Source organism: Hemitrygon akajei, unplaced genomic scaffold (assembly GCF_048418815.1).
Source record: "Hemitrygon akajei unplaced genomic scaffold, sHemAka1.3 Scf000085, whole genome shotgun sequence".
Lineage (NCBI taxonomy): Eukaryota > Metazoa > Chordata > Chondrichthyes > Myliobatiformes > Dasyatidae > Hemitrygon > Hemitrygon akajei.
In genome coordinates, this window is record NW_027331971.1 from 2,048,052 (window position 1) to 2,065,032 (window position 16,981).

Sequence of the window (16,981 nt, forward strand, 5' to 3'; positions counted from 1 at the left end):
AGGGCATATTGGTGTGGAGTTCTGCGTTGGGACGTTCCAGTGAGACAGGGAGGTTATGGAGTGGTACAGGTTCAGGGCATATTTGTGTGGAATTCTGCATTGGTACGTTCCAGTGAGACAGGGAGGTTATGGAGGGTACAAGTTCAGGGCATATTTGTGTGGAGTTCTGCATTGGTACGTTCCAGTAAGACAGGGAGGTTATGGAGGGTACAGGTTCAGGGCATATTTGTGTGGAGTTCTGCAGTGGTACATTCCAGTGAGACAAGGAGGTTATGGAGAGGTACAGGTTCAGGGCAAATTTGTGTGGAGTTCTGCATTGGTCCATTCCAGTGAGACAAGGAGGTTCTGGGTGGGTACAGCTTCAGGGCATATTTGTGAGGAATTCTGCATTGGTACGTTCCAGTGAAACAGGGAGGTTATGGAGGGTACAGGTTCAGGGCATATTTGTGTGGAGTTCTGCATTGGTACGTTCCAGTAAGACAGGGAGGTTATGGAGGGTACAGGTTCAGGGCATATTTGTGTGGAGTTCTGCAGTGGTACATTCCAGTGAGACAAGGAGGTTATGGAGAGGTACAGGTTCAGGGCAAATTTGTGTGGAGTTCTGCATTGGTCCATTCCAGTGAGACAAGGAGGTTCTGGGTGGGTACAGCTTCAGGGCATATTTGTGTGGAATTCTGCATTGGTACGTTCCAGTGAAACAGGGAGGTTATGGAGGGTACAGGTTCAGGGCATATTTGTCTGGAGTTCTGCCATGGTACTTTCCAGTGAGACAGGGAGGTTATGGAGGGGTACAGGTTCAGGGTATATTTGTGTGGAGTTCTGCGTTGGTACGTTCCAGGGTAACTGGGAGGTTATGGAGGGGTACAGATTCTGGGCATATTTGTTTGGAGTTCTTCATTGGTACATTCCAGTGAGACAGGGAGGTTATGGAGGGGTACAGGTTCAGGGCATATTTGTGTGGAGTTCTGCATTGGTACGTTCCAGTCAGACAGGGACGTTATGGAGGTGTACAGGTTCAGGGCAAATTTGTGTGTAGTTCTGCATTGGTACGTTCCAGTGAGAAAGGGAGGTTATGGAGGGTACAGGTTCACCGCATATTTCTGTGGAGTTCTGCAGTGGTACGTTCAGGTGAGACATGGAGGTTATGGACGGGTACAGGTTCAGGGCATATTTGTGTGGAGTTCTGCATTGGTACTTTCCAGTGAGACAGGGAGGTTATGGAGGATTAAGGTTCATGGCTGATTTGTGTGGAGTTCTGCAGTGGGACGTTCCAGTGAGACAGGGAGGTTATGGACGTGTACAGGTTCGGGGCATATTTGTGTGGAGTTCTGCATTGGTACATTCCAGTGAGACAGGGAAGTTATGGAGGGGTAAAGGTTCAGGGCATATTTGTGCGGAGTTCTGCATTGGTACGTTCCAGTGAGACAGGGAGGTTATGGAGGGGTACAGGTTCAGGGTATATTTGTCTGGTGTTCTGCATTGGTACGTTCCAGTGAGACAGGGAGGTTATGGAGGGGTACAGGTTCAGGGCATATTTGTGTGGTGTTCTGCAATGGTACGTTCCAGTGAGACAGTGAGTTTATGGAGGGTACAGATTCAGGGCATATTTGTGTGGTGTTCTGCGTTGGGACGTTCCAGTGAGACTGGGAGGTTAACGTGGAGAACAGGTTCAGGGCATATTTGTGTGGATTTCTGCATTGGTACGGTCCAGTGAGACAAGGACTTTCTGGGTGGGTACAGGTTCAGGGCATATTTGTGTGGAGTTCTGCATTGGTACGTTCCAGTGAAACAGGGAGGTTATGGATGGGTACAGGTTCCGGGCATATTTGTGTGGAGTTCTGCATTGGTACTTTCCAGTGGTACAGGGAGGTTATGGAGGGTACCGGTTCATGGCATATTTGTGTGGAATTCTTCAGTGGGACGTTCCAGTGAGACAGGGAGTTTATGGACGTGTACAGGTTCAGGGCCTATTTGTGTGGAATTCTGCATTGGTAAGTTCCAGTGAGACAGGGAGGTTTTGGAGGGGTACAGGTTCAGGGCATATTTGTGTGGTGTTCTGCAATGGTTCGTTCCAGTGAGACAGGGAGGTTATGCACGGTACAGGATCAGGGCATATTTGAGTGGAGTTCGGCATTGGTGCGTTCCAGTGAGACAGCGAGTTTATGGAGGGTACAGTTTCAGGGCATATTTGTGTGGAGTTCTGCATTGGTATGTTCCAGTGAGACAAGGAGGTTATGGGCGAGTACAGGTTCAAGGCATATTTGTGTGGAATTCTGCATTGGTACGTTCCAGTGAGACAGGGAGGTTATGGAGGGTACAGGTTCAGGGCATATTTGTGTGGAATCCTGCATTGGTAAGTTCCAGTAAGACAGGGAGGTTTTGGAGGGGTACAGGTTAAGGGCATATTTGTTTGGAGTTCTGCATTGGTACGTTCCAGTGTGACTGGGAGGTTATGGAGGATACACATTCAGGGCATATTTGTGTGGATTTCTGCATTGGTACGTTCCAGTGAGACAGGGAGGTTATGGAGGGTACAGGTTCAGGGCAAATTTGAGTGTAGTTCTGCATTGGTACGTTCCAGTGAGACAGGGAGGTTATGGAGGTTACAGGTTCAGGGCATATTTGTGTGGATTTCTGCATTGGTACGTTCCAGTGAGACAGTGAGGTTATGGGCGAGTACAGGTTCAAGGCATATTTGTGTGGAATTCTGCATTGGTACGTTCCAGTGAGACAGGGAGGTTATGGAGGGTACAGGTTCAGGGCATATTTGTGTGGAATCCTGCATTGGTAAGTTCCAGTGAGACAGGGAGGTTTTGGAGGGGTACAGGTTAAGGGCATATTTGTTTGGAGTTCTGCATTGGTACGTTCCAGTGTGACTGGGAGGTTATGGAGGGTACACATTCAGGGCATATTTGTGTGGATTTCTGCATTGGTACGTTCCAGTGAGACAGGGAGGTTATGGAGGGTACAGGCTCAGGGCAAATTTGAGTGTAGTTCTGCATTGGTACGTTCCAGTGAGACAGGGAGGTTATGGAGGTTACAGGTTCAGGGCATATTTGTGTGGATTTCTGCATTGGTACGTTCCAGTGAGACAGGGAGGTTATGGAGGGGTACAGGTTCAGGGCATATTTGTGTGGAGTTCTGCATTGGTACTTTCCAGTGAGACAGCGAGGTTATGGAGGATAAAGGTTCATGGCAGATTTGTGTGGAGTTCTGCAGTGGGACGTTCCAGTGAGACAGGGAGGTTATGGACGTGTACAGGTTCGGGGCATATTTGTGTGGAGTTCTGCATTGGTACATTCCAGTGAGACAGGGAAGTTATGGAGGGGTAAAGGTTCAGGGCATATTTGTGTGGTGTTCTGCAATGGTACGTTCCAGTGTGACAGTGAGGTTATTGAGTGTACAGGTTCAGGGCATATTTGTGTGGAGTTCTGCAGAGGGACGTTCCAGTGAGACATGAGGTTATAGACGGGTACAGGTTCCGGGCACGTTTGAGTGGACTTCCGCATTGGTACGTTCCAGTGAGACCGGGAGGTTATGGAGGGGTACAGGTTCAGGGCATATTTGTGTGGAGTTCTGCATTGGTATGTTCCAGTGAGACAGTGAGGTAATGGAGGGGTACAGGTTCAGGGCAAATTTTTGTGTTGTTCTGCATTGGTACGATCCAGTGAGACAGGGACGTTATTGAGGGTACAGGTTCAGGGCATATTTCTGTGGAGTTCGGCAGTTGTACGTTCCAGTGAGACAGGGAGGTTATGGACGTGTACAGGTTCAGTGCATATTTGTGTGGAATTCTGCATTGGTACGTTCCAGTGAGACAGGGAAGTTATGGCGGGGTACAGGTTCATGGCATATTTGTGTGGAGTTCTGCATTGGTACGTTCCAGTGAGACAGGGAGGTTATGGAGGGGTACAGGTTCAGGGCATATTTGTGTGGTGTTCTGCAATGGTACGTTCCAGTGAGACAGTGAGGTTATGGAGGGTACAGGTTCAGGGCATATTGGTGTGGAGTTCTGCGTTGGGACGTTCCAGTGAGACAGGGAGGTTATGGAGTGGTACAGGTTCAGGGCATATTTGTGTGGAATTCTGCATTGGTACGTTCCAGTGAGACAGGGAGGTTATGGAGGGTACAAGTTCAGGGCATATTTGTGTGGAGTTCTGCATTTGTACGTTCCAGTGAGACAGGGAGGTTATGGAGTGGTACAGGTTCAGGGCATATTTGTGTGGAATTCTGCATTGGTACGTTCCAGTGAGACAGGGAGGTTATGGAGGGTACAAGTTCAGGGCATATTTGTGTGGAGTTCTGCATTGGTACGTTCCAGTAAGACAGGGAGGTTATGGAGGGTACAGGTTCAGGGCATATTTGTGTGGAGTTCTGCAGTGGTACATTCCAGTGAGACAAGGAGGTTATGGAGGTGTACAGGTTCAGGGCAAATTTGTGTGTAGTTCTGCATTGGTACGTTCCAGTGAGAAAGGGAGGTTATGGAGGGTACAGGTTCACCGCATATTTCTGTGGAGTTCTGCAGTGGTACGTTCAGGTGAGACATGGAGGTTATGGACGGGTACAGGTTCAGGGCATATTTGTGTGGAGTTCTGCATTGGTACTTTCCAGTGAGACAGGGAGGTTATGGAGGATTAAGGTTCATGGCTGATTTGTGTGGAGTTCTGCAGTGGGACGTTCCAGTGAGACAGGGAGGTTATGGACGTGTACAGGTTCGGGGCATATTTGTGTGGAGTTCTGCATTGGTACATTCCAGTGAGACAGGGAAGTTATGGAGGGGTAAAGGTTCAGGGCATATTTGTGCGGAGTTCTGCATTGGTACGTTCCAGTGAGACAGGGAGGTTATGGAGGGGTACAGGTTCAGGGCATATTTGTCTGGTGTTCTGCATTGGTACGTTCCAGTGAGACAGGGAGGTTATGGAGGGGTACAGGTTCAGGGCATATTTGTGTGGTGTTCTGCAATGGTACGTTCCAGTGAGACAGTGAGTTTATGGAGGGTACAGATTCAGGGCATATTTGTGTGGTGTTCTGCGTTGGGACGTTCCAGTGAGACTGGGAGGTTAACGTGGAGAACAGGTTCAGGGCATATTTGTGTGGATTTCTGCATTGGTACGGTCCAGTGAGACAAGGACTTTCTGGGTGGGTACAGGTTCAGGGCATATTTGTGTGGAGTTCTGCATTGGTACGTTCCAGTGAAACAGGGAGGTTATGGATGGGTACAGGTTCCGGGCATATTTGTGTGGAGTTCTGCATTGGTACTTTCCAGTGGGACAGGGAGGTTATGGAGGGTACCGGTTCATGGCATATTTGTGTGGAATTCTTCAGTGGGACGTTCCAGTGAGACAGGGAGTTTATGGACGTGTACAGGTTCAGGGCCTATTTGTGTGGAATTCTGCATTGGTAAGTTCCAGTGAGACAGGGAGGTTTTGGAGGGGTACAGGTTCAGGGCATATTTGTGTGGTGTTCTGCAATGGTTCGTTCCAGTGAGACAGGGAGGTTATGCACGGTACAGGATCAGGGCATATTTGAGTGGAGTTCGGCATTGGTGCGTTCCAGTGAGACAGCGAGTTTATGGAGGGTACAGTTTCAGGGCATATTTGTGTGGAGTTCTGCATTGGTATGTTCCAGTGAGACAAGGAGGTTATGGGCGAGTACAGGTTCAAGGCATATTTGTGTGGAATTCTGCATTGGTACGTTCCAGTGAGACAGGGAGGTTATGGAGGGTACAGGTTCAGGGCATATTTGTGTGGAATCCTGCATTGGTAAGTTCCAGTAAGACAGGGAGGTTTTGGAGGGGTACAGGTTAAGGGCATATTTGTTTGGAGTTCTGCATTGGTACGTTCCAGTGTGACTGGGAGGTTATGGAGGATACACATTCAGGGCATATTTGTGTGGATTTCTGCATTGGTACGTTCCAGTGAGACAGGGAGGTTATGGAGGGTACAGGTTCAGGGCAAATTTGAGTGTAGTTCTGCATTGGTACGTTCCAGTGAGACAGGGAGGTTATGGAGGTTACAGGTTCAGGGCATATTTGTGTGGATTTCTGCATTGGTACGTTCCAGTGAGACAGTGAGGTTATGGGCGAGTACAGGTTCAAGGCATATTTGTGTGGAATTCTGCATTGGTACGTTCCAGTGATACAGGGAGGTTATGGAGGGTACAGGTTCAGGGCATATTTGTGTGGAATCCTGCATTGGTAAGTTCCAGTGAGACAGGGAGGTTTTGGAGGGGTACAGGTTAAGGGCATATTTGTTTGGAGTTCTGCATTGGTACGTTCCAGTGTGACTGGGAGGTTATGGAGGGTACACATTCAGGGCATATTTGTGTGGATTTCTGCATTGGTACGTTCCAGTGAGACAGGGAGGTTATGGAGGGTACAGGCTCAGGGCAAATTTGAGTGTAGTTCTGCATTGGTACGTTCCAGTGAGACAGGGAGGTTATGGAGGTTACAGGTTCAGGGCATATTTGTGTGGATTTCTGCATTGGTACGTTCCAGTGAGACAGGGAGGTTATGGAGGGGTACAGGTTCAGGGCATATTTGTGTGGAGTTCTGCATTGGTACTTTCCAGTGAGACAGCGAGGTTATGGAGGATAAAGGTTCATGGCAGATTTGTGTGGAGTTCTGCAGTGGGACGTTCCAGTGAGACAGGGAGGTTATGGACGTGTACAGGTTCGGGGCATATTTGTGTGGAGTTCTGCATTGGTACATTCCAGTGAGACAGGGAAGTTATGGAGGGGTAAAGGTTCAGGGCATATTTGTGTGGTGTTCTGCAATGGTACGTTCCAGTGTGACAGTGAGGTTATTGAGTGTACAGGTTCAGGGCATATTTGTGTGGAGTTCTGCAGAGGGACGTTCCAGTGAGACATGAGGTTATAGACGGGTACAGGTTCCGGGCACGTTTGAGTGGACTTCCGCATTGGTACGTTCCAGTGAGACCGGGAGGTTATGGAGGGGTACAGGTTCAGGGCATATTTGTGTGGAGTTCTGCATTGGTATGTTCCAGTGAGACAGTGAGGTAATGGAGGGGTACAGGTTCAGGGCAAATTTTTGTGTTGTTCTGCATTGGTACGATCCAGTGAGACAGGGACGTTATTGAGGGTACAGGTTCAGGGCATATTTCTGTGGAGTTCGGCAGTTGTACGTTCCAGTGAGACAGGGAGGTTATGGACGTGTACAGGTTCAGTGCATATTTGTGTGGAATTCTGCATTGGTACGTTCCAGTGAGACAGGGAAGTTATGGCGGGGTACAGGTTCATGGCATATTTGTGTGGAGTTCTGCATTGGTACGTTCCAGTGAGACAGGGAGGTTATGGAGGGGTACAGGTTCAGGGCATATTTGTGTGGTGTTCTGCAATGGTACGTTCCAGTGAGACAGTGAGGTTATGGAGGGTACAGGTTCAGGGCATATTGGTGTGGAGTTCTGCGTTGGGACGTTCCAGTGAGACAGGGAGGTTATGGAGTGGTACAGGTTCAGGGCATATTTGTGTGGAATTCTGCATTGGTACGTTCCAGTGAGACAGGGAGGTTATGGAGGGTACAAGTTCAGGGCATATTTGTGTGGAGTTCTGCATTTGTACGTTCCAGTGAGACAGGGAGGTTATGGAGTGGTACAGGTTCAGGGCATATTTGTGTGGAATTCTGCATTGGTACGTTCCAGTGAGACAGGGAGGTTATGGAGGGTACAAGTTCAGGGCATATTTGTGTGGAGTTCTGCATTGGTACGTTCCAGTAAGACAGGGAGGTTATGGAGGGTACAGGTTCAGGGCATATTTGTGTGGAGTTCTGCAGTGGTACATTCCAGTGAGACAAGGAGGTTATGGAGAGGTACAGGTTCAGGGCAAATTTGTGTGGAGTTCTGCATTGGTCCATTCCAGTGAGACAAGGAGGTTCTGGGTGGGTACAGCTTCAGGGCATATTTGTGTGGAATTCTGCATTGGTACGTTCCAGTGAAACAGGGAGGTTATGGAGGGTACAGGTTCAGGGCATATTTGTGTGGAGTTCTGCATTGGTACGTTCCAGTAAGACAGGGAGGTTATGGAGGGTACAGGTTCAGGGCATATTTGTGTGGAGTTCTGCAGTGGTACATTCCAGTGAGACAAGGAGGTTATGGAGGGGTACAGGTTCAGGGCAAATTTGTGTGGAGTTCTGCATTGGTCCATTCCAGTGAGACAAGGAGGTTCTGGGTGGGTACAGCTTCAGGGCATATTTGTGTGGAATTCTGCATTGGTACGTTCCAGTGAAACAGGGAGGTTATGGAGGGGTACAGGTTCAGGGTATATTTGTGTGGAGTTCTGCGTTGGTACGTTCCAGGGTAACTGGGAGGTTATGGAGGGGTACAGATTCTGGGCATATTTGTTTGGAGTTCTTCATTGGTACATTCCAGTGAGACAGGGAGGTTATGGAGGGGTACAGGTTCAGGGCATATTTGTGTGGAGTTCTGCATTGGTACGTTCCAGTCAGACAGGGACGTTATGGAGGTGTACAGGTTCAGGGCAAATTTGTGTGTAGTTCTGCATTGGTACGTTCCAGTGAGAAAGGGAGGTTATGGAGGGTACAGGTTCACCGCATATTTCTGTGGAGTTCTGCAGTGGTACGTTCAGGTGAGACATGGAGGTTATGGACGGGTACAGGTTCAGGGCATATTTGTGTGGAGTTCTGCATTGGTACTTTCCAGTGAGACAGGGAGGTTATGGAGGATTAAGGTTCATGGCTGATTTGTGTGGAGTTCTGCAGTGGGACGTTCCAGTGAGACAGGGAGGTTATGGACGTGTACAGGTTCGGGGCATATTTGTGTGGAGTTCTGCATTGGTACATTCCAGTGAGACAGGGAAGTTATGGAGGGGTAAAGGTTCAGGGCATATTTGTGCGGAGTTCTGCATTGGTACGTTCCAGTGAGACAGGGAGGTTATGGAGGGGTACAGGTTCAGGGCATATTTGTCTGGTGTTCTGCATTGGTACGTTCCAGTGAGACAGGGAGGTTATGGAGGGGTACAGGTTCAGGGCATATTTGTGTGGTGTTCTGCAATGGTACGTTCCAGTGAGACAGTGAGTTTATGGAGGGTACAGATTCAGGGCATATTTGTGTGGTGTTCTGCGTTGGGACGTTCCAGTGAGACTGGGAGGTTAACGTGGAGAACAGGTTCAGGGCATATTTGTGTGGATTTCTGCATTGGTACGGTCCAGTGAGACAAGGACTTTCTGGGTGGGTACAGGTTCAGGGCATATTTGTGTGGAGTTCTGCATTGGTACGTTCCAGTGAAACAGGGAGGTTATGGATGGGTACAGGTTCCGGGCATATTTGTGTGGAGTTCTGCATTGGTACTTTCCAGTGGGACAGGGAGTTTATGGACGTGTACAGGTTCAGGGCCTATTTGTGTGGAATTCTGCATTGGTAAGTTCCAGTGAGACAGGGAGGTTTTGGAGGGGTACAGGTTCAGGGCATATTTGTGTGGTGTTCTGCAATGGTTCGTTCCAGTGAGACAGGGAGGTTATGCACGGTACAGGATCAGGGCATATTTGAGTGGAGTTCGGCATTGGTGCGTTCCAGTGAGACAGCGAGTTTATGGAGGGTACAGTTTCAGGGCATATTTGTGTGGAGTTCTGCATTGGTATGTTCCAGTGAGACAAGGAGGTTATGGGCGAGTACAGGTTCAAGGCATATTTGTGTGGAATTCTGCATTGGTACGTTCCAGTGAGACAGGGAGGTTATGGAGGGTACAGGTTCAGGGCATATTTGTGTGGAATCCTGCATTGGTAAGTTCCAGTAAGACAGGGAGGTTTTGGAGGGGTACAGGTTAAGGGCATATTTGTTTGGAGTTCTGCATTGGTACGTTCCAGTGTGACTGGGAGGTTATGGAGGATACACATTCAGGGCATATTTGTGTGGATTTCTGCATTGGTACGTTCCAGTGAGACAGGGAGGTTATGGAGGGTACAGGTTCAGGGCAAATTTGAGTGTAGTTCTGCATTGGTACGTTCCAGTGAGACAGGGAGGTTATGGAGGTTACAGGTTCAGGGCATATTTGTGTGGATTTCTGCATTGGTACGTTCCAGTGAGACAGTGAGGTTATGGGCGAGTACAGGTTCAAGGCATATTTGTGTGGAATTCTGCATTGGTACGTTCCAGTGAGACAGGGAGGTTATGGAGGGTACAGGTTCAGGGCATATTTGTGTGGAATCCTGCATTGGTAAGTTCCAGTGAGACAGGGAGGTTTTGGAGGGGTACAGGTTAAGGGCATATTTGTTTGGAGTTCTGCATTGGTACGTTCCAGTGTGACTGGGAGGTTATGGAGGGTACACATTCAGGGCATATTTGTGTGGATTTCTGCATTGGTACGTTCCAGTGAGACAGGGAGGTTATGGAGGGTACAGGCTCAGGGCAAATTTGAGTGTAGTTCTGCATTGGTACGTTCCAGTGAGACAGGGAGGTTATGGAGGTTACAGGTTCAGGGCATATTTGTGTGGATTTCTGCATTGGTACGTTCCAGTGAGACAGGGAGGTTATGGAGGGGTACAGGTTCAGGGCATATTTGTGTGGAGTTCTGCATTGGTACTTTCCAGTGAGACAGCGAGGTTATGGAGGATAAAGGTTCATGGCAGATTTGTGTGGAGTTCTGCAGTGGGACGTTCCAGTGAGACAGGGAGGTTATGGACGTGTACAGGTTCGGGGCATATTTGTGTGGAGTTCTGCATTGGTACATTCCAGTGAGACAGGGAAGTTATGGAGGGGTAAAGGTTCAGGGCATATTTGTGTGGTGTTCTGCAATGGTACGTTCCAGTGTGACAGTGAGGTTATTGAGTGTACAGGTTCAGGGCATATTTGTGTGGAGTTCTGCAGAGGGACGTTCCAGTGAGACATGAGGTTATAGACGGGTACAGGTTCCGGGCACGTTTGAGTGGACTTCCGCATTGGTACGTTCCAGTGAGACCGGGAGGTTATGGAGGGGTACAGGTTCAGGGCATATTTGTGTGGAGTTCTGCATTGGTATGTTCCAGTGAGACAGTGAGGTAATGGAGGGGTACAGGTTCAGGGCAAATTTTTGTGTTGTTCTGCATTGGTACGATCCAGTGAGACAGGGACGTTATTGAGGGTACAGGTTCAGGGCATATTTCTGTGGAGTTCGGCAGTTGTACGTTCCAGTGAGACAGGGAGGTTATGGACGTGTACAGGTTCAGTGCATATTTGTGTGGAATTCTGCATTGGTACGTTCCAGTGAGACAGGGAAGTTATGGCGGGGTACAGGTTCATGGCATATTTGTGTGGAGTTCTGCATTGGTACGTTCCAGTGAGACAGGGAGGTTATGGAGGGGTACAGGTTCAGGGCATATTTGTGTGGTGTTCTGCAATGGTACGTTCCAGTGAGACAGTGAGGTTATGGAGGGTACAGGTTCAGGGCATATTGGTGTGGAGTTCTGCGTTGGGACGTTCCAGTGAGACAGGGAGGTTATGGAGTGGTACAGGTTCAGGGCATATTTGTGTGGAATTCTGCATTGGTACGTTCCAGTGAGACAGGGAGGTTATGGAGGGTACAAGTTCAGGGCATATTTGTGTGGAGTTCTGCATTTGTACGTTCCAGTGAGACAGGGAGGTTATGGAGTGGTACAGGTTCAGGGCATATTTGTGTGGAATTCTGCATTGGTACGTTCCAGTGAGACAGGGAGGTTATGGAGGGTACAAGTTCAGGGCATATTTGTGTGGAGTTCTGCATTGGTACGTTCCAGTAAGACAGGGAGGTTATGGAGGGTACAGGTTCAGGGCATATTTGTGTGGAGTTCTGCAGTGGTACATTCCAGTGAGACAAGGAGGTTATGGAGAGGTACAGGTTCAGGGCAAATTTGTGTGGAGTTCTGCATTGGTCCATTCCAGTGAGACAAGGAGGTTCTGGGTGGGTACAGCTTCAGGGCATATTTGTGTGGAATTCTGCATTGGTACGTTCCAGTGAAACAGGGAGGTTATGGAGGGTACAGGTTCAGGGCATATTTGTGTGGAGTTCTGCATTGGTACGTTCCAGTAAGACAGGGAGGTTATGGAGGGTACAGGTTCAGGGCATATTTGTGTGGAGTTCTGCAGTGGTACATTCCAGTGAGACAAGGAGGTTATGGAGGGGTACAGGTTCAGGGCAAATTTGTGTGGAGTTCTGCATTGGTCCATTCCAGTGAGACAAGGAGGTTCTGGGTGGGTACAGCTTCAGGGCATATTTGTGTGGAATTCTGCATTGGTACGTTCCAGTGAAACAGGGAGGTTATGGAGGGGTACAGGTTCAGGGTATATTTGTGTGGAGTTCTGCGTTGGTACGTTCCAGGGTAACTGGGAGGTTATGGAGGGGTACAGATTCTGGGCATATTTGTTTGGAGTTCTTCATTGGTACATTCCAGTGAGACAGGGAGGTTATGGAGGGGTACAGGTTCAGGGCATATTTGTGTGGAGTTCTGCATTGGTACGTTCCAGTCAGACAGGGACGTTATGGAGGTGTACAGGTTCAGGGCAAATTTGTGTGTAGTTCTGCATTGGTACGTTCCAGTGAGAAAGGGAGGTTATGGAGGGTACAGGTTCACCGCATATTTCTGTGGAGTTCTGCAGTGGTACGTTCAGGTGAGACATGGAGGTTATGGACGGGTACAGGTTCAGGGCATATTTGTGTGGAGTTCTGCATTGGTACTTTCCAGTGAGACAGGGAGGTTATGGAGGATTAAGGTTCATGGCTGATTTGTGTGGAGTTCTGCAGTGGGACGTTCCAGTGAGACAGGGAGGTTATGGACGTGTACAGGTTCGGGGCATATTTGTGTGGAGTTCTGCATTGGTACATTCCAGTGAGACAGGGAAGTTATGGAGGGGTAAAGGTTCAGGGCATATTTGTGCGGAGTTCTGCATTGGTACGTTCCAGTGAGACAGGGAGGTTATGGAGGGGTACAGGTTCAGGGCATATTTGTCTGGTGTTCTGCATTGGTACGTTCCAGTGAGACAGGGAGGTTATGGAGGGGTACAGGTTCAGGGCATATTTGTGTGGTGTTCTGCAATGGTACGTTCCAGTGAGACAGTGAGTTTATGGAGGGTACAGATTCAGGGCATATTTGTGTGGTGTTCTGCGTTGGGACGTTCCAGTGAGACTGGGAGGTTAACGTGGAGAACAGGTTCAGGGCATATTTGTGTGGATTTCTGCATTGGTACGGTCCAGTGAGACAAGGACTTTCTGGGTGGGTACAGGTTCAGGGCATATTTGTGTGGAGTTCTGCATTGGTACGTTCCAGTGAAACAGGGAGGTTATGGATGGGTACAGGTTCCGGGCATATTTGTGTGGAGTTCTGCATTGGTACTTTCCAGTGGGACAGGGAGGTTATGGAGGGTACCGGTTCATGGCATATTTGTGTGGAATTCTTCAGTGGGACGTTCCAGTGAGACAGGGAGTTTATGGACGTGTACAGGTTCAGGGCCTATTTGTGTGGAATTCTGCATTGGTAAGTTCCAGTGAGACAGGGAGGTTTTGGAGGGGTACAGGTTCAGGGCATATTTGTGTGGTGTTCTGCAATGGTTCGTTCCAGTGAGACAGGGAGGTTATGCACGGTACAGGATCAGGGCATATTTGAGTGGAGTTCGGCATTGGTGCGTTCCAGTGAGACAGCGAGTTTATGGAGGGTACAGTTTCAGGGCATATTTGTGTGGAGTTCTGCATTGGTATGTTCCAGTGAGACAAGGAGGTTATGGGCGAGTACAGGTTCAAGGCATATTTGTGTGGAATTCTGCATTGGTACGTTCCAGTGAGACAGGGAGGTTATGGAGGGTACAGGTTCAGGGCATATTTGTGTGGAATCCTGCATTGGTAAGTTCCAGTAAGACAGGGAGGTTTTGGAGGGGTACAGGTTAAGGGCATATTTGTTTGGAGTTCTGCATTGGTACGTTCCAGTGTGACTGGGAGGTTATGGAGGATACACATTCAGGGCATATTTGTGTGGATTTCTGCATTGGTACGTTCCAGTGAGACAGGGAGGTTATGGAGGGTACAGGTTCAGGGCAAATTTGAGTGTAGTTCTGCATTGGTACGTTCCAGTGAGACAGGGAGGTTATGGAGGTTACAGGTTCAGGGCATATTTGTGTGGATTTCTGCATTGGTACGTTCCAGTGAGACAGTGAGGTTATGGGCGAGTACAGGTTCAAGGCATATTTGTGTGGAATTCTGCATTGGTACGTTCTAGTGAGACAGGGAGGTTATGGAGGGTACAGGTTCAGGGCATATTTGTGTGGAATCCTGCATTGGTAAGTTCCAGTGAGACAGGGAGGTTTTGGAGGGGTACAGGTTAAGGGCATATTTGTTTGGAGTTCTGCATTGGTACGTTCCAGTGTGACTGGGAGGTTATGGAGGGTACACATTCAGGGCATATTTGTGTGGATTTCTGCATTGGTACGTTCCAGTGAGACAGGGAAGTTATGGAGGGGTAAAGGTTCAGGGCATATTTGTGCGGAGTTCTGCATTGGTACGTTCCAGTGAGACAGGGAGGTTATGGAGGGGTACAGGTTCAGGGCATATTTGTCTGGTGTTCTGCATTGGTACGTTCCAGTGAGACAGGGAGGTTATGGAGGGGTACAGGTTCAGGGCATATTTGTGTGGTGTTCTGCAATGGTACGTTCCAGTGAGACAGTGAGTTTATGGAGGGTACAGATTCAGGGCATATTTGTGTGGTGTTCTGCGTTGGGACGTTCCAGTGAGACTGGGAGGTTAACGTGGAGAACAGGTTCAGGGCATATTTGTGTGGATTTCTGCATTGGTACGGTCCAGTGAGACAAGGACTTTCTGGGTGGGTACAGGTTCAGGGCATATTTGTGTGGAGTTCTGCATTGGTACGTTCCAGTGAAACAGGGAGGTTATGGATGGGTACAGGTTCCGGGCATATTTGTGTGGAGTTCTGCATTGGTACTTTCCAGTGGGACAGGGAGGTTATGGAGGGTACCGGTTCATGGCATATTTGTGTGGAATTCTTCAGTGGGACGTTCCAGTGAGACAGGGAGTTTATGGACGTGTACAGGTTCAGGGCCTATTTGTGTGGAATTCTGCATTGGTAAGTTCCAGTGAGACAGGGAGGTTTTGGAGGGGTACAGGTTCAGGGCATATTTGTGTGGTGTTCTGCAATGGTTCGTTCCAGTGAGACAGGGAGGTTATGCACGGTACAGGATCAGGGCATATTTGTGTGGATTTCTGCATTGGTACGTTCCAGTGAGACAGGGAGGTTATGGAGGGTACAGGTTCAGGGCAAATTTGAGTGTAGTTCTGCATTGGTACGTTCCAGTGAGACAGGGAGGTTATGGAGGTTACAGGTTCAGGGCATATTTGTGTGGATTTCTGCATTGGTACGTTCCAGTGAGACAGTGAGGTTATGGGCGAGTACAGGTTCAAGGCATATTTGTGTGGAATTCTGCATTGGTACGTTCCAGTGAGACAGGGAGGTTATGGAGGGTACAGGTTCAGGGCATATTTGTGTGGAATCCTGCATTGGTAAGTTCCAGTGAGACAGGGAGGTTTTGGAGGGGTACAGGTTAAGGGCATATTTGTTTGGAGTTCTGCATTGGTACGTTCCAGTGTGACTGGGAGGTTATGGAGGGTACACATTCAGGGCATATTTGTGTGGATTTCTGCATTGGTACGTTCCAGTGAGACAGGGAGGTTATGGAGGGTACAGGCTCAGGGCAAATTTGAGTGTAGTTCTGCATTGGTACGTTCCAGTGAGACAGGGAGGTTATGGAGGTTACAGGTTCAGGGCATATTTGTGTGGATTTCTGCATTGGTACGTTCCAGTGAGACAGGGAGGTTATGGAGGGGTACAGGTTCAGGGCATATTTGTGTGGAGTTCTGCATTGGTACTTTCCAGTGAGACAGCGAGGTTATGGAGGATAAAGGTTCATGGCAGATTTGTGTGGAGTTCTGCAGTGGGACGTTCCAGTGAGACAGGGAGGTTATGGACGTGTACAGGTTCGGGGCATATTTGTGTGGAGTTCTGCATTGGTACATTCCAGTGAGACAGGGAAGTTATGGAGGGGTAAAGGTTCAGGGCATATTTGTGTGGTGTTCTGCAATGGTACGTTCCAGTGTGACAGTGAGGTTATTGAGTGTACAGGTTCAGGGCATATTTGTGTGGAGTTCTGCAGAGGGACGTTCCAGTGAGACATGAGGTTATAGACGGGTACAGGTTCCGGGCACGTTTGAGTGGACTTCCGCATTGGTACGTTCCAGTGAGACCGGGAGGTTATGGAGGGGTACAGGTTCAGGGCATATTTGTGTGGAGTTCTGCATTGGTATGTTCCAGTGAGACAGTGAGGTAATGGAGGGGTACAGGTTCAGGGCAAATTTTTGTGTTGTTCTGCATTGGTACGATCCAGTGAGACAGGGACGTTATTGAGGGTACAGGTTCAGGGCATATTTCTGTGGAGTTCGGCAGTTGTACGTTCCAGTGAGACAGGGAGGTTATGGACGTGTACAGGTTCAGTGCATATTTGTGTGGAATTCTGCATTGGTACGTTCCAGTGAGACAGGGAAGTTATGGCGGGGTACAGGTTCATGGCATATTTGTGTGGAGTTCTGCATTGGTACGTTCCAGTGAGACAGGGAGGTTATGGAGGGGTACAGGTTCAGGGCATATTTGCGTGGTGTTCTGCAATGGTACGTTCCAGTGAGACAGTGAGGTTATGGAGGGTACAGGTTCAGGGCATATTGGTGTGGAGTTCTGCGTTGGGACGTTCCAGTGAGACAGGGAGGTTATGGAGTGGTACAGGTTCAGGGCATATTTGTGTGGAATTCTGCATTGGTACGTTCCAGTGAGACAGGGAGGTTATGGAGGGTACAAGTTCAGGGCATATTTGTGTGGAGTTCTGCATTTGTACGTTCCAGTGAGACAGGGAGGTTATGGAGTGGTACAGGTTCAGGGCATATTTGTGTGGAATTCTGCATTGGTACGTTCCAGTGAGACAGGGAGGTTATGGAGGGTACAAGTTCA